The sequence below is a fragment of the Ovis aries genome, chromosome 1 (assembly GCF_016772045.2).
Source record: "Ovis aries strain OAR_USU_Benz2616 breed Rambouillet chromosome 1, ARS-UI_Ramb_v3.0, whole genome shotgun sequence".
Lineage (NCBI taxonomy): Eukaryota > Metazoa > Chordata > Mammalia > Artiodactyla > Bovidae > Ovis > Ovis aries.
This window is the reverse complement of record NC_056054.1, coordinates 84638255-84664874: the sequence shown is the minus strand read 5'-3', so window position 1 is coordinate 84664874 and position 26620 is coordinate 84638255. Positions and strand designations below refer to the sequence as shown.

Below are 26620 nucleotides of genomic sequence, written 5' to 3'. Positions count from 1 at the left end.
TAGATTCTTAAATATTCTCTCTCCATGGTACGATTATGTAGTTCTCTTATAATCTATTCTCTACCTAGTTGCTATAGTAATCTTTCTAAAATCCAAAACTGACTGTATCACACCTCCTCTTAAAGCTCTTTAATGGACTTCCCATTACCTTCAGGAGTACAATTCAAATTCCCAGCTTTTAAGATTGTTCAAGATCTGGCCTCTGTAATTTTTATTTCGTAACTCACACAAGTTCATACCTCATAAGTTGAACGTACCAACCTATGAGTATATGTGAATACACAGTGGACCATATGCATTTTTATATGACTCATATTAAATTCTGGTTGCTTATTTTTATGTCTCCTCCACAAGAGTTCTATGAGAACTGGTACATAAGTGTGCAACAAAAATTTATGGATCAAAAGAACATAAGGAAAGCAGAAAAACAGGAAGTCAGAGAGGAAACAGAATAAATTAAGTAGATTTAAAGTTTGGAATAAGATTTGCTCATAGGTTGGTGATTTGGGATCAAACAGATAACCAAGCTTTAAGAACGTCCCAGCTCCCTAAGTTGTAGATAGAATTTGTTTGGTGTAATACACTGTATCCAAAAAGAATAAAGCCAAACGAAAAACAGGGTCCAGCTCCAAGTGCAGTATGCCTGTGTGTGATTGATACAGTTACTGGGACTTCTGGTGAGGTTGGAGGACAAAGACAAATGGCATGAGCTGCAATTATGTCCCAGTCTTTTCCTGGTGTTCATTTGATCTTCATTTTTCTCCATCAGTCACAGTAGTATTTCTCCTAGTGACTTTACAGCCAAGGATTTCTTTTCCTCACCTCATCTTTCCTTACTTATCCAACCCACAGCATTCTTCTAAGTATACAGGAGTAGCTAAATACCAAGAGTTTTATTTCTTTGGGGACAGTTATGGAGAACAAAATAAAACTGAAGGAAGAAGCTGCAAAAGAGATAGTTTTAAAGAGTAACTTTAAAATACGCAGGCATAGAAGTACCTCAGTAGCGCAAATCCTTGAAAAAATGTAAGATGTGTAAAGGTGGAAACTGTTGTCCAACTTTCTTGTCTGATAAGAAAGCACACATATTTTGCTGGAAAAGAAGGAAGTGGTCTTTATTTAACTTGCTACTGCTTAAATGGCTCTCCTAATTACAGAAATCCTTCCAAACTTCACTTCCAAATCAATAGTTCTTATTATGAAACCAGAAAGTCTCTGGAACTGACCTAAAGTTAGGTGAGTCTATTTCCAATGACATCTAGAACAGGAACTGAGATGTCCTTAGAAATTGTGGAATGTCATGATAAGTACAGCACAGCACATTTGATAGTGAAAGGGGGAATGAACTGGAGATTGAGAGGCACAAGGATCTGCAATGAAGTGAATAGAAAGGTGATGCAAGATTCTACAGAAATTAGATTGACTGAAAGTGGAGAAAAAAAGAAAAAGACAGAATCATTGGTGACACCAAGGTTTAATGCCTGGTAAAAAGTGAAAATGTTGGCAATAAGGTATCTATCTACAACTAGTAAAGATTTGCCCTCTATCACTGCCTATCCCAGCAGAGTTCCATTTGCAAAATGTTAGTTTGAAAGCTAATGTAACTGAAAACTTTTTAAAATGCCATAAAGATTTTTAATTCATAATGTTCAACAAAATATTTTCAAGTTCTCCATCATCAGTTGCTAAGTCATGTCCAACTCTTTGTGACCCCATGAACTGCAGCATACCAGGCTTCCCTCTCCTTCACTATCTCCTGGAGTTTGCTCAAACTCATGTCCATTGAGTCGTTGATGCCATCCAACCATCTCATCTTCTGTTGCCCCCTTCTTCTTTTGCCTTCAATCATTCCAAGCATCAGGGCCTTTTTCAGTGAGTTGACTCTTCACATCAGGTGGCCAAAGTACTGGAGCTTCAGCTTCAGCATCAGTCCTTCCAGTAAATATTCAGGGTTGATTTCCTTTAGGATTGAATGGTTTGATCTCCTTGCTGTCCAGGGGATCTCAAGAGTCTTCTCCATACCACAGTTCAAAACCATCAAATTTTTCTCACTCAGCCGTCCAACTCCCACATCCATACTGTCTGCCTGCTGCTGCTGCTGCTAAGTTGCTTTAGTCGGTTCCGACTCTATGCGACCCCATAGACGGCATCCCACCAGGCTCCGCCATCCCTGGGATTCTCCAGGCAAGAACACTGGAGTGGATTGCCATTTCCTTCTCTAATGCATGAAAGTGAAAAGTGAAAGTGAAGTCGCTCAGTCGTGTCCGACTCTTAGCAACCCCATGGACTGCAGCCCACCAGGCTCCTCCATCCATGGGATTTTTCCAGGCAAGAATACTGGAGTGGGGTGCCATTGCCTTTTCCGATACTGTCTGCCTACTTCATTACAAATCCAGCTAGTCTGTTTCCCTCAAATATCCTTCTTACACATTATTCTAGTTTGGAAAATAAAGACCCAAGAGTCCAGAAGGCAAAACAGAGCCCTCAGGAGCCAGTGCAAGGAGTTGTAAATACTCTTCAGGAGCTAAGTGGAACCAACCATATTTTCAACAAGAGACTACTAGAGCTGGGAACTGCAACCCAAGGAATGAACAAGTTATGTTACCCTTCCCAAAGCAGTCACAGGGAAGTGGAAGGCCAACTACAAATGAAGTGGGGAAAAATCAAGTGGAAGAGTGAATAGGACTAAGTGTTGGAAGGTAAATAGAAACTAGTGAAAATAGGAACAGGTTAGGAGTAATTTAAAGATAAGCCTTGTGAGCTGCAAACTAGTGATATCAGTGGTGGGGGTATCAGTGGTGGACAAAGATGAAATCATTATTTTCAAGCCTGGATGGTTGAATAGTTATTTTATCAAGGAGTATCAGCTTCTCCTGTAGTGAAAAAGAGCACAGAACTATGTTTCTCAGATTTCACATCCCACCCCTCAGTGAATTCTTTATGCTTCTTTTTTCTGGTTTATATAATAGGAATAACAGTACATTTTCATAGCATTTTTGTGAGGATTAAATGAGCTAATATGCAAAAGAGTTTAGCATGGTGTCTGGCACATAGTGGAACCTCAATAAATGTCCACGATACTATTATCATCATCACTGGCACTTCAACATTGCTGTTTCTAACCATGACCTTTCCAACTTGTTTTCTCTTAAAAGCTTCCTCTTCAGAGTCAATTATTGCCACCGAATAGTTTAATAGTCAGTTGTTCAAAGTAGGCTAATAAAATGGAGGGGTGAAGTTAATCTCTTCATAGAATACATAGAACAAATCAATCTCTTGAGAATCCAAATGCAAAAATGCCATTCCTATTATTTATGTTGTAACTATACAAGGTCCTAGGGTGCTGTTTGTGAACTAATATAAAAACATTGGGCTTCCCCAGTGTCTCAGCAGTAAAGAATCTGCCTGCAATGCAGGATATGCAGGTTTGGGTTCGACCCCTGGGTCAGGAAGATCCCTTGGAGGAGGGCCCAGCAGGTCACTTTCTCCATTCTTGCCTGGAGAATACCATGGACAGAGGAGCCTGGTGGGCTTCAGTCCATAGAGTCCCAAAGAGTCAGATGTGACTGAAGTGATTGAGCACATAAAAATATCCACAGATGACTCTTAGAAAATACCCTATCTATCACTCAGAATCAAACCTGTTATAGTAGCTATGCCCAATCTGGGCTTTCTAGGTGGTATAGTGGTAAAGAATCTGCCTGCCAATGCAAGAGACATGAGTTTGATCCCTGGGTGAGAAATATCCTCTGGAGCAGGAAATGATTACCCACTCCAGTATTCTTGCCTAGAAAAATTCCAGGGACAGAGGAGGCTGGCAGGCTACAGTCCATGGAGTTGCAAAGAATCAGATAGGACTGAGCAACTGAGTACACACACCTGGCCAATCTAGGGGGAAAAATCCTAGGGTAGGAATAGTCCTCCTACCCTGCCAGTCAACTCAGAATTCAGAGTAATTAAAACCCAGATGGGAAGAGATATACCTGAGACCGAAATCATACTCTTGAATTTATGAGCAAAATCAACTTGGAGAAATTATTTAACTTTTCTGGGCCTCTGTTGGCTCAAGTACAGAACCAAGACTACATCTCACTCCCAGGTAAAAACTAAAGCAGCTAATACCTTAGAAAAAGAAAACCCACACATAACACAGAAACTGAAGTATAGTTGACAACATAGATCCATTTTCTTCAATTTTCATTCTCTTTTCCTTTTAACAGTTCATACCTAGGTTTCCCAATACAGTAGCCACAAGGATCATGTGTTTATTAAGGACTTGAAATTAGCTAGTCTGAAATGAATGTGATGTAAGTATAAGTCACACATTGGATTTCAAAGTCTTAGTACAAAACAATGTAAGTATCTCATTAATAACTTTATATTAATACATGTTAAAATGATACTATTTTGGATATTCTAGGGAGATAGAACATATTGAAATTATTTTAACCTGTTTCTTCCCCCCTTGTTATGTTTTCAATTAATTATATTACCTTATATTTCTATTGGACAATACTGGTTTAAACAATCAACCAGATGTGATTAAGGTAACAACTTTCTGGCAGGTGAATGTTCATAATGGTCCTTCTACTTCTTGTAATTTAGATTGAAATGACCTTTGCCATCAATGGAAATAGGCACTTGATGTCCTGGATGTGCTTGCTGGTCTGACCAGCTGGTGAAAGCAAAGACTAAGATGAGAAATAAAATAATAGCGAATCTTTGAAGAATTGTCTGAGATTTGTGTTTTTCATGGTTGGGAAGGTCAAACAGAGAGCAGCCACAAGGACCAAAAGGTTCCTTAAAAATTACATGAAAAGAATATGAACGGGATGGTCAAAAATCAAACTGCAACAAGGATGCACTTAGGTTCCTTCAGAAAGGTAAGTAGAAATTCCTCAACCCCAGTATTAATGTCATTCCAGAATTTAGGGGTAGGGGATGAGTTACTCTTTATGCAGGAATCTCTTCTGGACCAACCATGTAGGAATTTATCAACTCCTCTAAAAAAAGGAAGACCTCATGTATTGGTCATAAATGTGAACACATCATTTACTTACAACTGATTTTATTGGCAGCTTACAACCCACATTTGCATTTATATATATAATTAGGGCACTCTGGATACCTGAATATATGTTCAGGAGAGACATACAAAGTTAATATGACCTCCAAGAAAATGAAAAGGTAATTCCTATCCTCGATACAAAGACTCTTTTAAAAGGCCAGAGGTTAAGGAAAAAAAAAAAGAGTATATGATTAATAGTGCCACATATTTGAGAGAAGATAAGGAATAAGACAGACTTCCCTGGTGGCTCAGACGGTAAAGCATCTGCCTCCAAAGTGGGAGACCCGGGTTCAATCCCTGGGTCGGGAAGATCTCCTGGAGAAGGAAATGGCAACCCACTCCAGTATTCTTGCCTGGAAAATCCCATGGACAGAGAAGCCTGGTAGGCTACAGTCCACGGGGTCGCCAAGAGTCAGACATGACTGAAAAACTTCACTTCACTAAAATCGTCTGATTTGTCTTGAAAGTGGTTGTCAATGACCTTGAAAATACTTGTTATAATAGAGTGTTGAGGCAGAAACTATCATACTAGAGAATGATGGAATGATTTTTAAAAATTAGGGGAGGGGAGGAAGCAGGGGCTCAAAACACGTTGGAGAGGTCTAAAATGAAAGCAAAGGAAAATGGTATAACAGTTTAAATGGGAAAAAGGATCAGGCTGTGCACTTTTAAGACTGATCAGTTTTGATGACAAAGTGCAAATGTAGTAGAAAAGGAGAAGATAAACATACTCATGAAAAAAAGGCCAAGTATGGACTAAGTTTCTAAGTATCTACATTTAAATTTTGCAAACACAGGATGTATTCCCAGTGCAAAAATCTCTCTTACGTATTGGCTAAATCTTTTTAGTTAGTAGCCAGGATGTTCTATGACTAAGATTATTGAATAAATGCCTCCTTTGTTCCTCACCTTCTAATTTCATTAATCCGCTGTGGTTAACTTTCCCTTACAGAAACCAATAAAAGGATTGATTTTAGGCAATTTCAGATCTTCCTCGATATTAGTTCAGGACCATATCAGTGGAAAATCTACTTGTCTTGAATGGATTGCACTGGTCTACTCAAGTGATTTCAAAACTGAGAAGTCAGAAGATATTGAATTTTAAATATTAGATTATTTTATATTGGACTTTGGATCTAATTTTAGATATTAAAGTGTAAAATCACATTGCCCTTATTGCTAGCCTTCTTTTTTATCTTGCTGCAGGATCAGTATTGTTTTAGTACAGTATTTGATGGCTCATGAGCCTACAGGGTGAGGGAAAATATTTATATTACTTATTGAATGGTGTACAGGCCAAGATTTAAAATAAATTTTGCCAAACTTTAAATGCAGTAATGTATTAACATCTGGTGGCCAAGTCATATGTTGCTATTGTATCAATAGTAAAAGAAATATCAAACAAAACAAAACAAACACCAGGCTAACGTGAAGAAGCGATGAATATGTTGGTATTTGTGGTGTTGCCTTCAAAGAGAAGCTTTCAACCAAGAGAGACTGCCTCTGTTTAGTCTGATATGTTGACACCATACAAAAAGTAGTAAGCAAAAACAAATGAACAGGACAACTGTTTTGACATATGATAAGACTCAAACATCAGTGGGTGTCCTCAGTGGCTCAGCAGTAAAAGGATCTGCTTGCAATGCATGAGATGCAGGTTCAATCCCTGGAAAGTGAAGGTTCCCTGGAGAAGGAAATGACAACCTACTCCAGTATTCTTGCCTGCGAAATCCCATGGTCAGAGGAACCTGGTGGGCTGAAGTCCATGGGGTCGCAAAAAATCGGACATGACTTAGCCACTAGACAACATCACCACCGAGAATAATCAGTATTGAGCAATACTTAAGAGTATACTAAAACCAGAAACAACGTGCAGTTTTGGGCCCTCAAATGAAACACAGACATTTGATATTTATTGAATTACATAAAAGGCCCAACTTTCTTTTGAAAAATGCCTAATGCTACAGAAAAATACCTAATGTTGTTTTGTTTAAAACAATAATAATGACAAAAGTTAACATTTATTGTACATTTATTATATGCTAGGGCTGTTTTAAGTACTCTATTCTCAATGTTTTACATGAATTAAATCTTTTGATTCTTGAAGTAAAACAAACCAATCCTATGGGGGAATAAACTGTTATTTTATTATTATTATTATTCTAATATTGCAGATAAGGAAACTGGGACTTAAGTGAACTGCCAAGATTATAGTGACAGCTAGTGGTGGCAGAAAGTGGACAGAACCAACTCTAAGCGTTTGTTTTTTATGATCAAAATATTGGTACACTACTGTAGCTCCTGAACAGAACCTAACTGATACTTTACTTTGTTTCAGTCCCTGATAAGCATATTCTCTGTACAGTAAGAATTTAAAGTTCTTGAAAGGATCAGATGCCAAGCAGGTTAGCAATCACTGGCTTATCATCAATGGAGTACAGTGGGAACTAGGTTCTAAGAATAAAAAAGTTATCAGAATCAGTGTCCCTATACCTGATCAAGACAAAGCAGGAAGAGTAAATTTGGGGCAAGCTCCAACTTGTGGAGTAGATCTATTTTAAATCCCTTTTACCTGAGACCAGGATTCATCCTAGAAACGAGTGAAGCTAGGCGGGCAAGTCTTACCTAAAACCAAGATAAAACTATTGCCTGGATGAGAAGAGAGCTGAAGCTAAGACTCAAACAAGGCTTATTTAAAAACATACAAGGTTCTGGGTACAAAGGGGAGGACAAGGTCTTAGGAAAGAAGAGTCAGTGAGATGAATCTTTGGGAGATTATATGGGAACTCTATGGAAAGAAAATGGCAAACAGCAAGCAAAGATGATCTCTAGGAAACTTCCGTAGAGAAGGATTTCCCAAAAGGAACTTACAGGAATATTAGCCTTATTGACAATCTCCCTCATACAAACTCACAGTGGAGTCTGTATTAAGGATGAGAAGTCACATGGCAAGGACACCTATCTGATTTAATCCAGCATTTTCCAAAGTTACTTGACAAATAAGTCTTTTGTTATGAAAATGATGTTGAGCTGCTGTTGCATAGAGTAGATTGTGGAACACTGTGGTGGATACAATAAAGAAGACACAAAGTAACCCATTATAGGAGTTGAAGAAAATACTGGAACATCTATTTCCACATGGTGTTAGCTCATGCTTTAAATTTTATTTTGATATGTTTCATAATGCTTAAAACATATTAGTGCAAAACAAGAACTTATTCTTATACAAAGGAACATACATAAATTAAAAGTATATGCTCTGTATTTACTGATGAAGCACACATCTGATGAGTCTGGCGACATCCAGGAGAAGAAGGAGACCACTCGGGGTGGACACTCTTGACCAAAATGCCGCTGTAATCCATGGGAACAGAGAGGCTGCTCCCCACTCCTCCTCGACTTTTCTTCTGCTGTTTGTTCAGGATGAACTCTAGCCTCACACTGGAACACTCTCAGCTACTGAAAGCTGCTAGTGATAAGCACTACTGTCAACTTCAATAATGGTATATGAAAACTTTCATAGATAATAAGAGTTCTTGCTCCCTCAGAGTAAATCTGAAAATAAATCTAAACACTATATGATATTTTATCGAGATTTCACACTAAAATAAATGAATACACCAATAATTAATTCAGGGTATTAACAGACGATGAAAGTAGAATTCGTACTCAGTCATGCCCGATTCCTTGCAACCCCATGGACTGGAACCCACCGGGTTCCTTTGTCCACAGGATTGTTCAGACAAGAATACTGGAGTGTGTTGGCATTTCCTTCTCCAGGGAATCTTCCTGACCCTGGGACTGAACCCGTGTCTCCTGTGTCTCCTGCACTGGCAGGCAGATTCTTTACCACTAAGCCAAAGAAGGACGGGAAGCCTGAAAGTAGAATGTAAGATTTGTTCATTTTTAAGACTCAGGTAAAACTCCCAAATTTAAAAAGAAGAAATGGAGTCCTTTCTTGATCTAGATCTCTTTTAATAGGACTGAATATCACAAAACAGATCTAACTGCTGTTTCTAACAAAAAAAATTTAAAATTTGAGTTGTCTGCAATTCACAGTTTATTATATTCAAGTAAACAGCTCTCTGAATTACTTAACAATCACTTAGACTCCAGGTCACAGACTCAAAGCCCCTAGAAGCCAGGTAGGCACAGGCAAACCATGAAGTATCCTGTGTGTAAAGCAATGCGTGTTGAGTCTGGAGGGCACTGGATAAGGGGGGCAACTACAGGTCAGTTCCAGCTGACTGTCTCCATGTAGGAATTTGGATCCAGTTCAGCCACATTCTCCAATTTTTCAAGAGAAACTATAAAAAACTCAGTTTGCAGGTGATCTCTCAGTATTTAAAGTTGACATAATTTTAAAAGAGAACAATGTACATGACAAACGAACCACATCTACAGGCAAAATTCAAATGTAAACTGCCATCGTGCCTCTGCTATATCAATAAAGCTTCTTTTTGGCCATTAGTAATTGTACTTAGTTATCTTTGGAAAATCAAAGACTGTGGGCTGTGGCAGTAGATAGGTCTTCTTTTGCCATATAATAGCTCTGGAACTGAGCATAAATAACCTTTCCTCTCCGAGACTTCATTTCCTCAGCTGTTCAATTCAGTTCAGTTCAGTCGCTCAGTCGTGTCCAACTCTTTGCGACTCCATGAGCCACAGCACACCAGGCCTCCCTATCCATCACCAGCTCCCGGAGTTTACCCAAACTCCTGTCCATTGAGTCAGTGATGCCATCCAACCATCTCATCCTCTGTCAGATGAAAATGATAACCTGAAGCAGTCTTGTGATGATTAAATAACATAAATGGTCCGTGTGCGTGTGCGCATGCTAGGTTGCTTCTGTCACGTCCAACTTTTTGGACCCCATGGACTATAGCCCGCCAGGTTCCTCTGTCCATGGGGCTTCTCCAGACAAGACTACTGGAGTGAGTTGCCATTTCCTTCTCCAGAGGATCTTCCTGATCCAGGGATTGAATCTGGGTCTCCTGCATTGCAGGGGGATTCTTTATGGTCTGAGCCACTAGGGAAGCCCATAAAGGGCCTGATTTGCTTCAAAACTTTCTGCATTCCTTTCCTTCCATTTGCTGCCCATGGGGGCAATAATGAGAACTCTGTGTGTGTGTGTGTGTGTCTGTGTGTGTGTGTGTATGCGTGCACGTGTGTGTGTATGCGTGCACATGTGTGTGTGTATGCGTGCACATGTGTGCGCGTATATAGCATTTTAGGGTCGAATACTCACAATGTTTGTGATGGCCATAAAAGACAGACAGAACACAGAACAAAATCAGACTATATTCTATCACTAATTGACTATTGTCAAGCTATTTAGGCCTCTGGGACTCAATTCCTTATCTGTACCTACGTAAAGTGAGCACCAAATGTTTCTCCTCTTAAAGTCATCGTGAGGCAGCGATACAGCAGTTTTGGGCTTGGCCATTGGACTCAGACTACCTGGATCTGAATCCACTTACTAGCTGTGAGATATTGGACACCTCGATTAATTTAGCTTCCCATGTTTCAGTTTCTTCCTCTGTACAGTGAGGATAGCAGGAGTACCTTACTTTTAAGAAATAAAAGACATGCAAAGCTGTTAAACAGTTCCCAGAAGATATCAAGTGCTTCATAAATAATTATTTCTATTACATCATGGGGTCTAATACACCATTGATTATAAGCAGTACTATTATGTGTACTATAAAAGCAAAAAAAAATTTCAAATTAAATTTCAACATCATGTTTTCTTATTAGAATTTTCACTTTATACTTAATAAAAAGGGTCTCCAGACCTAGGTACACATTTGCATCACACACTACTTTTGTGCCTATATAAAAAGAAAAACATAAATTTAATTGGCTGTGCTGAATCACTTGGAAACTCTCAGTTCTCCATATCAATGCTTTTCTACCTAAAATCATCTGAGCAATCAGGGAGCATTGGGAATGCATTATCTCTTTCCCTTTTCTTCCTGCTCCTCTACTTCTTCCAATTTTAAAAGACTTTAAAAATTTCCAAGATGCATATTAGTAGAGAGAATAGTATAATGAATCTCTTTGGACCCACAGTTCAAGGCAACACTCAATAAAGAGCTATGCTTTTACTATCTGAAGGGTTTATCTCCTAAGTTGCTAATACTTATTTTGCAAGTCTTGATGCTTACCTTTTTTGATACTACTAGAATATGTCAATAGAATGTTTTCAGGCAAGAACTGGGACTCATATTCTTTCTTCCTATCGCCATGAAACAGTTTGTTTCTTCAAACTTCTCTTGTTTCTTGAAACTGCTCTTGTTCAGTCCTGTCAACAGGAATCCCAGCCAGGTTTGTGCATGTGAAGGCAATGACAACTGTGTCACAACTGCTGCCTATCAAGGAGCGATTAAGGGCACCACTGACTGGAAGATGCAGCCTGACTTTGTCGAGGTTAAAATGAGGGCGCCTTCTTATATGAAATTCTCATGATTTCCCCCCAGGAATACTAGAGCTGCTCCATTATCTTCAGGCCTAAGGCAATGCAGATGCGAGTGATGAAGAAAGATAATGTTAACTCCCATTGAAGGAACTTAGTCCTTCTGTTCTGAAACTATGAAATGCATCATCATAATCTTTTATAATTGAAAAATTAAAACAAGAAATAGTCTCCGTCATTACCTTGATTACTAGGATACTTGGGACATGATAAATTCTTTCAACTGGTATTTTGGGGTCTTTTTCATCCCAGAATTCTAAAATATATGTTATTACATATTTAATGATTAATTTGATCCATTTGTTAAGTCTATAGGTTTTATCTTCATGACTGACCTCTATGCCCATTATACTTGGTCTCATTTTTTAAACTCATGATTTCATTTTCTCAGTATTCTGGATATGGCTGATTTGATTATTTGCGATGTCAAGTCTGCTTTTTACTACTTTCAAATAAGATTTTTATTTCAGTTATTGTCATTTTCATTATGTAGCATGCTCTTCTTACCCAGGCCTGCTTTTTCTCAATAGAGACAATGTCCTCTTTTATTTCATTAGGCATAAAAAGTGGGTAATTTCTAAAACCATGTCCTCTATTTCATGAAATAGATCAAGTTTATTTCTGAGCCCTTATAATTTGGCTCTGTGTGGTAGACTCGCTGCTATTGCTATTCACCTTTAAGATTGATGTGTTGATATTTTCATCCTTGAAGTTAAGGGTTTGCTTGGACATCTTAAGCAGCAGCAATTATTGTCTTGGGGAGGGACAGATATTAGAGAAATGATCCTGCCATCTTAAATATCAACCAGTGGTTCTCAAATTTCAGGCACCTAGGAATCACCTGGGGAGTTTTCTAAGAATGCAGATTCAAGGAATCTACCCCCAGTGATCTTGATTCAGCACAACTAAGGTAGGATGCCAGGAATCACCCTGTTACATGTTTGACACAAGACTTTCAAACACACACTAAAGCAGAAGAATAGTATAGTGACCCACTGTGTACCCATCACCCAACTTCAACAATTACCAGTAGTCTGTTTATCTATGTCCTCTTCTATTGCTAGTAACCCCATTTGATCTTTTTGTTTTCATTTTTTAAATTTCTATAATTTTGGCTAGACTATTTTGCACAGGTGGCACTAGTGGTAAATAACCTGCCTACCAATGCAGGAGGTATTTGGTCAGGAAGATCCTCTGGAGGAGGGTGCGGCAACCCACTCCCTTTCTTGCCTGGAGAATCCCGTGGACAGAGGAGCCTGGTGGGCTCCAGTCCACAGGGAGGCAAAGAGACTGAGGCGCCTGAAGCGACCTGGCATGCGCACATGCACAAACACCAGTTCACTTCACTCTTACATCTGAAGAACGCATCTTTTTCTTTAACACATTACTGCGATGACATGATCACATCTAACAAAATCAAGAATAACTTCTTAATATCTCACACTGCATGGTCATATTCAGATTTCCCCTGGTGATTCAAACCTGTCTTTTGTAACTAGTCTGTTGCATCAGGTTCCTAACAATGTCTATACTGCCTGTGGTTGCTGTCGGTTGCTGATGCTGGAACAGCTATTCTTAAAACTTGTCTTCTAGGGTCAGGATAAGATGTTAGCATAGGAATCTTTCAGGTGGTGAAATGATTTGGTTCACAACACAAGAAGACTAGGAAGACAATCCTTGACTTTCAGCACAGAGATGGACGTGTGTGCGTGCGTGCTCAGTTATGTCCCACTCTGTGCGGCCTCATGGAGTGGAGCCTGCCAGGCTCCTCTCTGCCAGGTGTTTTCCAGGCAAGAATATCAGAGTGGGTAGCCATTTCCTCCTCCAGGGGATCTTCCCGACTCAGGGACTGAACTCACATCTGCTGTGTCGCCTGCATTGGCAGGCAGTCTTTACTACTGTGCCATCTGGGAAGCCCCAGAGATGGACATAACCAAATCAAATAAAGAAGTGAGTCAGCAAACAAAGTTCAAGGTTAGTTGAGAGACACCTCAGTTCAGAATGAGTCTGTAGCACAAAGGATACTATTTACTCCTCACACTATTAAATGATGTATTTAATGCATGAGATGTACTTAAAGTAGCCTGGCACACAGTAAGCTCTCAATAAATGCTAGCTGAGTGGGTAAAGAATTCACCTACAAGGCAGGAAACACAGGAGATTTGAATTTGATTCCTGGGTCAGGAAGATCTCTTGAAGAAGGAAATGACAACCCACTCCAGTATTCTTGTGTGGATAATCCATGGACAGAGGAGCCTGGCAGGCTACCGTCCACAGAGTCACAAAGAGTTGCACACAGCTGAGTGACTAAGCATGCACCTTGTTATAATTACTCAGTGGGACACAGAGAATGAAGTTTGGAGGTCTGGTCTGTGACTGAAAGCAAAAGAAAAACCTAATTAGCATTTCTAAGTCTTCTGCAATTTAACGTAGGGTTTAATGGCAGGTGACAGAGGGCAAATGCGCGAGAGAGACACACAAATGCAGAAGTGGAAGCCTGGACCTACAGTACAAAATGAAGCAGGAAAAGGGAGGACAACACGGTAATGAAGACAATTCTCTGTGGTGTCCACATTTGTCTCATGGGTATTTTAGGCACATCAGAGACCCAACTGAATTCTCACTCCTTTTTGCTGCTGAGGCATCTTTCCTTACTTAGTATTTCATAGGTAATTTAAGCGGGATTAAGAAGACAGGATGCCATAATTAATATACAACACTTATGTTTTTCAGGCACCATCCTAGGAATGAATGATGTGAAAATAGATGAGATGAAATTCATGCCCTCAAGGAACTCATAATCCAGTGGGAGACAGATAAGTAAGATTTTGTAAAACAATAAGATTTTATGAAAAATTTATTTTGTGATAAATCTAAAGCAGAAGGGGATGCAGAATGCTATGGAAACAGAAAATAGGGGATGCTTAGCTTAGCCTGGGAACAAGTGGAGTTTAGGTAAGGTGACCATATAATGTATCATGAAATTCTCTTGAATGTGAAGGGTGGTGCTAATAATAATTACAGGGAGACAGCAGCTATAAACTAAGCCTATCTTTGATAAGCTAGAATGGATGGTCACCTTGATTAGGCCAGAGAAAATTTCTATAAGTCAGATGATATGTTAGTATTAAAGGGAGAGAACATAGTCACCAGGGAAAAGAATGTCTTCTTAGTACAAGGAGAGTATATTTAATGACAGAGAGACCTAAGATTGCTCTGGTTCCAGGAAATGGCTTAGAGATAGAATAGCCCAGAATGAAGGGCATAAAATGGTCAATGCTGAAGGAAGAATCTAGAGTTAGGACTAAACTATAAGAGAACTGGTCAGCTAAGCAGACAAGACTGAGTTTTATCTTAAAAGTTATTGAGCATTATTAAAAAAAAAGTTATTGAGCATTATTAAGGGGTTTAGGGAAGGATATGACATGGTCAAATTTGCATGAAAGATAACAGCAGTAAATGAAATTATTAAGGTTCCTTTCTATGACATACACTTTCAAAGGTAATGTGCCCAACAACCTAATGATATGCATATTATTATCCTTATTTTACAGCCCTGTAAACTGAGTTAAATAATTTTCCCACCAGAGATGGATCTGGAACTTAAATAAAGGTGTATTTAACTCAAAAATCTGTGCGATGCTAAACTTTGACAGAAGGTTTGAAGGCAGTTTGGTAAGGAACCAGAGTAGTGGGACAGGCTGTCCAGCGAAGTAGCTATTGAAATCCAGGCAGGAATTATGACAGGCAATAATTATGGAAGAGGCAGGGGGATGATTTGGAAGAAATAATCGGGTCACAGAAAAAGAAATAACAGAATCACAGGAATTAGCTTACTGATTGAGTGGTAGGGACAGTAAGTAGACTTGAAGAGTCTAGATTTCTGGTTTGTGTGTCTGTGTAAATGGCAATATACCATTTACTATGATGAGTAATTAACGGGATGCTTAGCTTGACCTGGGAACAAGAGTTTAGATAGGGTGAAGGAATATTTATACAAACTCAATGAGTTCTCTTTTCAAACGTTCATATAGGACTACTGAGTAATAACTGAACGTGTGGATCTGGTGTTCACCAGTGAATCATGGAAAACTAATAAAATGGAAATTTCAAAATTGTGAGTGATAGGTAATATCACCATGGAGAGGATGATGTAAAGCAGAAAACAACATAAAGGGAACAAAGATGGATGAGCCAAAGAGGTATAAAGGAAATCAGAAGAATGGGTCAAGAGAAGAGGAAGTTTCTGGAGGGCGAAAATAACTGAAGGGGATAGATACTCAGTAAAGTATAGTTAAACAAAGATGTTAACGGATCTACTAAATTAGAAAACTAGTAGCTTAATTTGGAATACTAAACTGGATACTATATCTTGTTGTACTTGTTAAATATCATACTAGTTGAAACCACTTTGAATCTCGATTCTGTCATCCCTTATATTCACTAGCTTTTTCTGCTTTGTGTTATTTGTATGCTTTATATTATATATATATATATATATATATATTCATTATAATAGCTGTAATTTATTAAATGCTTACTGTATCCCTGGTTCTTTGTAAATACTATTAATTTACAAACAAACCTGCAAAGTCCATATTATCATCTCCATTTTAAAGATGAAGAAACAGAGTGTTCCCACAGCTGTAATTCAAGAAGGGGAACTGAAGCTAAGTAGGGCAGATATCAAGGCCTCTTCTCTTCACATTTATTTCACAAACCTATTGCTCCCTTCAGGTTTCAAAGCATGAGCCAAATGCCACCAGATGCATCTTCATTATGGCACAAGAAAACTAGTGACAAACAGTAAGGCTATTTGATATTTCCAATCCAGGGGGGAAGCTGGATTATTTAATCTACCATAGAAGCAAGAGAATTGGTGAATATGAAACAAAGTGAAGTCGGATATTTTCATGATTGATGAACAAAAAAGAATGGATCAAAGGTATAGGTAACGAAACTTAAAATAATCACATATAAAGGGAACCAGAAGAAAAGAAACAAGGTTGAGTAAGATGGTCAGGAAAATCAAAGTGACATAATTTGCTTTACTGGGGTCCATTTTAAAAAGGCAAGAATACAAACGATTTTTCCTACATGTTCCAACCAACCCTAATGTTAATTACACAATGGCTTTCTGACATTGAAAACTGAGCACAGTGTAAAATCCACGGGATGACTTTAATTAAAAGTTATTTTCAAAAGCAAACATGAATGGATTTTGCAAAAGGGCAAGTAAAAATCAGATGGCTGAGTGCTGCAAAGAATTCATTTATTGGGTGTATAAGGCTGAAACTATTTTGGATAAAAGAACTTGAGTCCCATCAGGTCATTTTATACGCTGGAACAACCTGAACTTCAGATGAACTCAGACCCATAACACACTATGTTTTAAGGTTATGTTAGAAAACAGTGGATAAATAAATGAAACCAACAAAAACATGAGGAAAATGCTGAACAATTCCAAATGAATACTAAACAACTGTGAACTCTCACTAATCTCTATAACTCTCTTGGAAAAGCAAAAGTACCCTGCCCTTTAAACATGAATCTTATTAAACTGATTACTTTTTCAGATCACCTGTTTTGTCTGATCTTTATCAATCACCATATATAGCAGTCAAAGTCTCCTTCCTTTTAAAGATATGTCCTCTTATAGTCTAGCAGAGGTGCTATTACTGACTCACCAATAATATAGAACATGTGTTAGGGAATATTTGTTTAACAGTGCGAGGAGGGGTGGGGAATGGAGAGAAGAGAGGAGATAATGTGCTCTTTCCCATTCATGCCTTGAACTGGCCCAGCCTGGGTTGGACATATGGCAGTGCATGGGCCAGAAGCCTGCAGGCACACAAAGCGGCTAACTCTGCAAGCCCCTTGGGGATTCAGTCTGGAACTTTGGCCTCATTAATACCATGCTCTAGCCTGAGGGTTCTCAAATTTTGGTGTGAGTTAGAGTCACAGGTGGAGTAGCTATTAAAAATTCCAGTCCTTGGATGCCACCTCAGTCCTACCAGATTACAATCTCTGGAGGTGGGGTTCTGGCTTCTCGCCTGTCCTCAGGCTCCACAGCTGCTTCAGATACACATCACAACTGCAGCACCACTGCTCTGGCCACCAGGCCGCACCTTGTCGGCCAGCACTCTGCCTCCTTGCTGTGTGGCAGATGGCGCTGGCTCTGCCCTGGTGGCCCAGGTCCTGGATGCTGCTGCTGCTGCCTGTCTGACTTACTCTTTCTTTTCAGAATCCTTTGTCTGTTTTCTACCATTTGAAAACAAAACCAATATATTTAAAAATTATGAAAAGTAGAAAAACTTAAAGTATATACAGAAAAAAATCACTTCTAATTGTACCATTCCAAGATAACCACTATTAACACTATAATGAATTATCTTCATTGTATACTCAGTTACAACCATTCTTTTATGGAACAGTGTGCCCCATTAAAAAAATAATACTTTTTATTGAGTGGTATGTGTCTTGTGCTGAGTACTTTATATTCATTATTTTGTTTAATTCTCCCAGCATCCCTATAAATCATGCAGAGGTATGAGCCCATTTTATAGACTGAAAAACTGAAGCTTAGAGAAGTCATAGTAGATCATGGCAGAGTGCTGGAGTGAACCCCAGGAACACAGTCTTTTTCTCACTTTGTCATCTGATATACACATACTTCCAAGACAGTGAAACATTTTATAAATAACATTAATAACGGCTGAACACTCTATTTTAGGACTCTACCATTTGCTTACTCAGTGCTCATAGTCCAACACTGGATTATAAATTGCTATAATGTTACAATGAATATCTCCACGAATTTGGCATTATCTGTGTTTCCATTTATTTCCTTAAGGAGAAATTCCTAGCAAAGGTATCAACGTGTCAAAGAGTATAAATACTTTAAAAATATCTAATGCTTGATGCATATTGACAGGTTGCTTTTAAGAAAAGATTATACAAATTTCTGCACAGTTTTTTCACCTTCACTGGCCAAGATGCTTATGAAGCTATTTCTCATTTTTCATGATTATAAATAAATCTTCAGTTCAGTTCACTTCAGTCGCTCAATCATGTCTGACAATTTGCGACCCCATGAATCGCAGCACGCCAGGCCTCCCTGTCCATGACCAACTCCCAGAGTTTACCCAAACTCATGTCCATCGAGTCGGTGATGCCATCCAGCCATCTTATCCTCTGTCATCCCCTTCTCCTCCTGCCCCCAGTCTCTCCCAGCATCAGAGTCTTTTGCAATGAGTCAGCTCTTCACATGAGGTGGCCAAAGTACTAGAGTTTCAGCTTCAGCATCGGTCCTTCCAACGAACACCCAGGACTGATCTCCTTTAGGATGGACTGGTTGGATCTCCTTGCAGTCCAAGGGACTCTCAAGAGCCTTCTCCAACACCACAGTTCAAAAGCATCAATTCTTCGGTGCTCAGCCGTCTTCACAGTCTAACTCTCACATCCATACATGACCACTGGAAAAACCATAGCCTTGACTAGATGGACCTTTGTTGGCAAAGTAATGTCTCTGCTTTTTAATATGCTATCTAAGTTTGTTATATAGATGATCATATTTGCTTATTTATTTTTGTCTACATTTCTGACTATTTCTTTAAGTTTAAATTTCTAACAGTCAAATTGCTGGATGAGTGGGTAACACATTTTAAGAACCATTAATTTTTATGGTATTTCTAAACTGTCTGCCAGGAAGATCACAATTATACTCCCACCAGTAGGGAAAGTGAATGACCATTTCTTCACACACTTGTCAACACAGAACACTTGTATTTATCTAAATTTGTAAGAACTAATGAAGAAAAAAACAGCTCTTCACATGTTTATTGACCCATTGTTTTCCTCTTTATTTCTTGTAAATTTAAAAATTTGTCTTTGGCCTTTACTTAAAAAATATTTAGGTTATATTTTTATTATTATTTATACGAAAGAGTTCTTTATATTAAGGCTGTTAGCTCTGTCAAATCCACTGCAAAATGGCCTCAGTTTATAATTTATATACTTCTTATAAATATTTTTGAAGTAGTGAGTTTAAATTTTAATATTGTTTATCTGTATTTTCCTTTAGGGCTTCTATCTTTTTGGTTTTAGATAGAATTTAGAACATGTATTCTCACTCCACTAAGTATAAAATTCCCATATATTTTCTTTCATTTATGGCATCATTTAGTCTTTAAATCACTTGTAACCTATTTTTGTATGGGTTATAATATAAACACTCTAATGTATTTCAAGTAGTTAATAAGTCAGCTATACATTCATTTTCCTCCTGTATAAAATGCTACTTTGACATTTACAGAAAAGACCCATGCACACACAGACACAAACATGCAATACATTGTGTATGTGTGTATATAATTATATATATATATATATATATATATATATATGTATGAAACACTTTGGAATATTTCTTCATGTGTAATCAACATTTTAAACATTTTAATTCATTGATTCAACCACCTGTTTTTCATGTATTTACTCAATGCATATTCTGGGGTAGGTTCTACATACAAGCATACAATTAGATATTCTATACTCAATCTTATTGTATTGACAGTGAAGAGTCTTACCATCTAATAAGTTCTTTTCTCTAAACTCTATAGCACGCATGGCCCCTTTTGTTTATTAAGCACTTCATCATGTCAAATACAACAGCATGTTTTCTTTAATTCTGGACTATTTTGGTTTGGGTCCATATGAAGGAGATAAGTTTTTATGAATTAGGACTGTGTGTGTCTTCCCTCACAACATTAGGAAACGTAGGATTAAATGCATTATATACTTTTGAGATCAACTTACCTCAATTTAAAGTTCAATTCTGCAATTCTGCACTTCATATTAAGGAAGTCAAATGACATATCTAAGATCACACAGCTAATTAGTGACTACATTTGGATCAGGTCAGACTTCCCTGGTGGCTCAGACAGTAAAGTGTCTGCCTACAATGTAGGAGACCCAGGTTCAATCCCTGGGTTGGGAAGATCTCCTGGAGAAGGAAATGGCAACCCACTCCAGTATTCTTGCCTGGAAAATCCCATGGACAGAAGAGCCTGGTAGGCTACAGTCCACGGGGTCACAAAGAGTCAGATACGACCGAGCGACTTCACTTCACTTCGCTTTGGATCAGGGCACAAGTCGTAGTTGTCATTTCAGGTACTTTTCTGTCATTACACTCTTTTTTTTCTGAGCATTTTATTTGGCTTTTCTAGCTGGGCTTCTCTGCTAAAAATGTTGGCATTAAGGCAGGATCCGTGATATTCTCAAGCCATGAGTGAATTTCCTCAAACCATGAGGAAATGCCTATGAATTGTGAAATGATTCTGTTCTATTTTTTAATATGTGTATACATAAGCATTATGTGTCTGGTTGACTAAGTTATTAGCAGTACAGGAGAATTAAATACACAAACTGAAAAATTAAATACATATGGCAAAGAGATAATGCTTACTGAAGTATATATAGAAATGTTATAGGCTGATTATATTATACACTGAGGCCAACACTTCTTCAGTGAAAACATATTTCAAATTATAATTGTGCTTAGTGAGAAATATGATTTCATGTGAAAATATTCCTTGCTTTACTCCTAAAATCAATGTGTAAAAGTCAATTAATATGAAATTCAATTGAATCTAAATCTATTCTTTTGATAAATTACATTATAAGCACTAAGAAATCTATTAATGAGCATCTACAATGAATATTCAACAACATATTCTTAAAACTTACTCTATACAGGCTGTACCTAGTAGTCATTACATAAGAATGAACAGGACACATTCTCTCTCCCTTGTGGAATTTATAATCCCTTAAGAAAGAACCATGAAAAGTGACCAGAAGGGTAGTAGGTATAATAAACAAAAAAATCTCCTAGACTAGCATTGAGAAAAAACTATTCTAAGAAAGTGATATTTGAGACTGAATAGATGAGTATAAAGAAGGCTGGGAAGGGGCAGGGGATTTGAGGGGCAGGAAATCATTCCAAGCAAAGAAACTTGCAACAGCAGAAGGCAATGTGTGGTGTTATATGTGAAAAGATGGCCAAAATTTATGAAGCTATGGAATTAACCTCTGTATAAAAGGAATTGGAGGAACATAAGCAGTAGGGGGGGGGGGGCTTTAAAAATGTCTGGTTGAGACCTGAACCTGCTTTATGTCTGCTATAAAGAAGTCAGTGTGAGCCTGCGTATATGTAAAGGTGAGGAGATGAATAAAAGCGCAGGTTCTCGAGAAGGAGGGTGTAGAGAAATCCAACCCAGTAAATGGAGGAGTCACCTCACTCCATTGTGAAAGCAGGAAAAGGAAAACAAGGAGATTCAGAGGCACATACTTTTGTACATATGATGGTGGAAAGTTGAAAGAATCAGCATCTCTGATGGCTTGATTTTGTCACTGAAGTAGGATGTCTGATGAGAATGAAGAGAAGGAAGAGGAAGGCAAAGATTCTGAAATAAAAATGTGAGTCACTGGGAAAGACAACTGACTAGAGAATATTATACTTTAATAAAGTGAGGACTTAGGTAAACTTGTATCATACAAAAGTTATCTTGATTTTGTCTGGGATGTTGTCTGAGAAATTAGAGAGGAAGCTAAGACAAAGAAAATCATTGAATCTTGATTCAGAAAAGACTCCAAAGCAATTAATCTAGTAATACTGAAGGTATAAACTTTCACTGAAGGGGACGACAGAGGATGAGATGGCTGGATGGCATCACTGACTTGATGGATGTGAGTCTGAGTGAACTCTGGGAGTTGGTGATGGACAGGGAGGCCTGGCGTGCTGCGATTCACGGGGTCGCAAAGAGTCAGACACGACTGAATGACTAAATTGAACTGAACTGAACTAAAAATAAATGAATCCAAACCTCCTCAGAATATAAGCATTTCTTTACTTCACTACCATTCACTGCAAAACTTCTTGAAACATTTTACACTTGCTTCATTTTATTTAGCCTCTACTCATTCCTCAATCCTTTGCAATGGGTGCACTGAATTTTTAAAAATAAGATTAATTTTTAAGAGAAATTTTAAGGTTTAAAACCAAATTAACGGGGAACTACAGAGACGTACCATCTATCTCCTGCCGCCACACACACATTCAGTTCAGTTCAGTCGCTCAGTCGTGTCTGACTCTTTGCAACCCCATGAATTGCAGCACACCAGGCCTCCCTGTCCATCACCAACTCCTGGAATTCACTCAGACTCATGTCCATTGAGTCAGTGATGCCGTCCAGCCATCTCATCCTGTCATCCCCTTCTCCTCCTGCCCCCAATCCCTCCCAGCATCAGAGTCTTTTCCAATGAGTCAACTCTTCGCATGAGGTGGCGAAAGTACTGGAGCTTCAGCTTTAGCATCACTCCTTCCAAAGAAATCCCAGGGCTGATCTCCTTTAGGATGGACTGGTTGGATCTCCTTGAAGTCCAAGGGACTCTCAAGAGTCTTCTCCAACACCACAGTTCAAAAGCATCAATTCTTCGGTGCTCAGCCGTCTTCACAGTCCAACTCTCACATCCATACATGACCACAGGAAAAACCATAGCCTTGACTAGACGGATTACCTCCCTCATTATCAACATCACTCACCAAAATGGTATATATTTTTAACGAGGATGAACTAACATTGACATATCATAATCAAAGTCCATAGTTCACCTTAGGGATCACTCTTGATGTCACATATTCTATTTTGAACAAATATGCAATGGCATACGTCCATCATCATAATAGCACAGAGTATTTTCAACAGCCACAAAAATCCTCTGTGCCGTCTATTCATCTTCCTCACCCCCACCACTACCAACAATAATCTTAATTATTTCTATAGTTTTTCCCTTCCAAAATATCATATACTTGGAATCATATAGTGTTTAGCATTTTCAAGTAGGTTTCTTTCACTTAGTGATATGCATTTAACTTTCCTTCATGTCTTCTCACGGTTTGACAGCTCATTTCTTTTTTAGTGTTGAATAATATTTCATTGATTGGCTATATCACATTTTATTTACCTTCACTGACTTTTAGGGAATGATTTTAACTTCTGTTTGATTCTTCTACTTTATTATAAATTTGTTATTTCTCAGTGTTCTTATTTTGGACTTTTTCTGTTTTTCTCCTGCAGTCTCGCAATACTCACATAACTTCCTAGCTTCAATTTGTACTTTAGTGCAAACACCTGAAATATATGAAACTTTCCATTGTACCACTGCTCTTCTTTTTCAATGGTCCAGCCAGACATCTGGGTCTGAACGTCCCAATGGAACCCCAAGGACTACTTCATCATTTTACTGTGCTTCCCGATGAGTGTCAACATCCTCCTAGTCACTTAGTTTCCAATTTTGAAATTATCTTTTTCTTTTCCCTTTCTCTCATGCTCATATCAGTTGTCCTACTCCATCAATTCTATTTATTACAATGTCATTTATTAGTTCTTCTGTACCCTATTTCAGCCCTTTCATGGATAATAGACTTGTTGCGGCAAAGAGGTTTGTGTTAACTCAGTGAAGCTATGAGCTATGCTGTGCAGGGCCACCCAAGATGAACAGGTCATAGTGAAGTTGTCATGCAGTTGCTCAGTCATGTCCAATTCTTCGTGATCCCATGGACTGCAACATGCCAGACTTCCCTATCACCATCACCCAGAGCTTGCTCAAACTTGTGTCCATTCAGTCTCTGATGCCATCCAACCATCTTGTTCTCTGTTGAACCCTTCTCCTTCTGCCTTCAAACTTTCTCAGCATCAGGGTCTTTCTAATGAGTCAGCTCTTTGCATCAGGTGGCCAAAGTACTGGAGCTACAGCTTCAGCATCAGTCTTTCCAATGAATATTCAGGATGGATTTCCTTTAGGATGGACTGATCTCCTTGCAGTACAAGGGACTCTCCAGAGTCTTCTCCAACACCACAGTTCAAAAGCATCAATTCTTCAGCGCTTAGCCTTCTTTATAGTCCAACCCACACATTCATAAAAGACTACAGGAAAAACCATAGCTTTGACTAGACAGACCTGTGTCAGTAAAGCTATGTCTCTGCTTTTTAATATGCTTTCCAGGTTTATCATAGCTTTTCTTCCAGGGGCATCTTTTAATTTCATGGCTGCAGTCACCATTTGCAGTAATTCTGGAGCCCAAGAAAGTAAAGTCTGTGACAGTTTCCATTGTTTCCCCATCTATTTGCCATGAAGTGATGGGACCAGATGCCATGATCTTGGTTTTTTGAATACTGAACTTTAAGCCAGCTTTTTATCTCTCCTCTTTCGCATTCATCAAGAGGCTCTTTAGTTCCTCTTCATTTTCTGCCATAAGGGTGGTATCATGTGCATACCTATGGTTATTGATATTTCTCCCAGCAATCTTGGTTTCAGGTTGTGCTTCATCCAGCCCAGCATTTGGCATGATGTATTCTGCATAGAAGTTAAATAAGCAGGGTGACAATGTATAGCCTTGACTTAGTCCTTTCCCAATCTGGAACCAGTCCATTGTTCCATATCCAGTTCTAACTGTTGCTTCTTGACCTGCATACAAGTTTCTCAGGAGACAGGTAAGGTGGTCCGATATTCCCATCTCTTGAAGAATTTTCCACAGTTTGTTGTGTTTAGTTCAGTTCAGTTCAGTTCAGTCGCTTAGTCATGTCTGACTCTTTGAGACCCCATGGACTGCAGCATGCCAGGCTTCCCTGTCCATCACCAACTCTGGGAGCTTGTTCAAACTCATGTCCATTGAGTCAGTGATGACATCCAACCATGTCATCCCCTTCTCCTCCTGCCTTCAATTTTGCTCAGCATCAGGGTCTTTTTCAATGAGTCAGTTCTTCACATCAGGTGGCCAAAGTATTGGAGTTTCAGCTTCAGTATCAGTCCTTCCAATGAATATTCAGGACTGATTTCCTTTAGGATTGACTGGTTGGATCTCCTTGCAGCCCAATGGATTCTGAAGAGTCTTCTCCAATGTCATAGTTCAAAAGCATCAATTCTTTGTTTCACATAATCAAAGGCGTAGTCAATGAAGCAGAAATAGATGTTTTTATGGAACTCTCTTGCTTTTTCAATGATCCAACGGATGTTGGCAATTTGGTCTCTGGATATTCTGCCTTTTCTAAATCCAGCTTGAACATCTGGAAGTTCTTGATTCACATACTGTTGAAGCCTGGCTTAGAGAATTTTGAGCATTACTTTGCTAGCGTGCGAGATGAGTGCAATTGTGTGGTAGTTTGAGCATTCTTTGGCACTGCCCTTCTTTGATCTTGGAATGAAAACTTACCTTTCCAGTCCTGTGGCCACTGCTGAGTTTTCTGAATTTGATGCCATGTTGGCATATTCAAAAGCAGAGACATTACTTTGCCTACTAAGGTCCATCTAGTCAAGGCTATGGTTTTTCCAGTTGTCATGTATGGATGTGAGAGTTGGACTGTGAAGAAGGCAGAGCGCCAAAGAATTGATGCTTTTGAACTGTGGTGTTGGAGAAGACTCTTGAGAGTCCCTTGGACTGCAAGGAGATCCACCCAGTCCATTCTGAAGGAGATCAGCCCTGGGATTTCTTTGGAAGGAATGATGCTAAAGCTGAAACTCCAGTACTTTGGCCACCTCATGCGAAGAGTTGACTCATTGGAAAAGACTCTGATGCTGGGAGGGATTGGGGGCAGGAGGAGAAGGGGACGACAGAGGATGAGATGGCTGGATGGCATCACTGACTCAATGGACGTGAATCTGAGTGAACTCTGGGAGTTGGTGATGGACAGGGAGGCCTGGCGTGAAGCTATTCATGGGGTCACAAAGAGTCAGACACGACTGAGCGACTGAACTGAACTGAGTGCAGCACTTTCACAGCATCATCTTTTAGGATTTGAAATAACTCAACTGGAATTCCATCATCTCTACTAGCTTTGTTCGTAGTGATACTTCCTAAGGCCCACTTGACTTCACACTCCAAGAATGTCTGGCTCTATGTGAGTGATCACATCATCATGGTTATCTGGGTCATTAAGATCTTTTTTGTATAGTTCTTCCTCTTCTTAATATCTTCTGCTTCTGTTAGTCCATACAGTTTCTATCCTTTATTGCTCCCA

General features: G+C 38.9%; 1 protein-coding gene and 1 long non-coding RNA gene across 7 annotated transcripts in view; one reads left to right on the top strand and one right to left on the bottom strand.

The window, feature by feature from the left end:
• The window catches only part of NTNG1 (netrin G1), a 377746-nt gene that overhangs the window by 182508 nt on the left and 168618 nt on the right, over positions 1–26620 (bottom strand). The gene's annotated exons all lie outside the window — the stretch shown is intronic.
• Positions 12338–17123, top strand: LOC132658046 (uncharacterized). Its single transcript, XR_009597027.1, has 3 exons — positions 12338–12453; positions 14277–14363; positions 15578–17123. It is a non-coding gene; the product is annotated as an uncharacterized LOC132658046 (long non-coding RNA).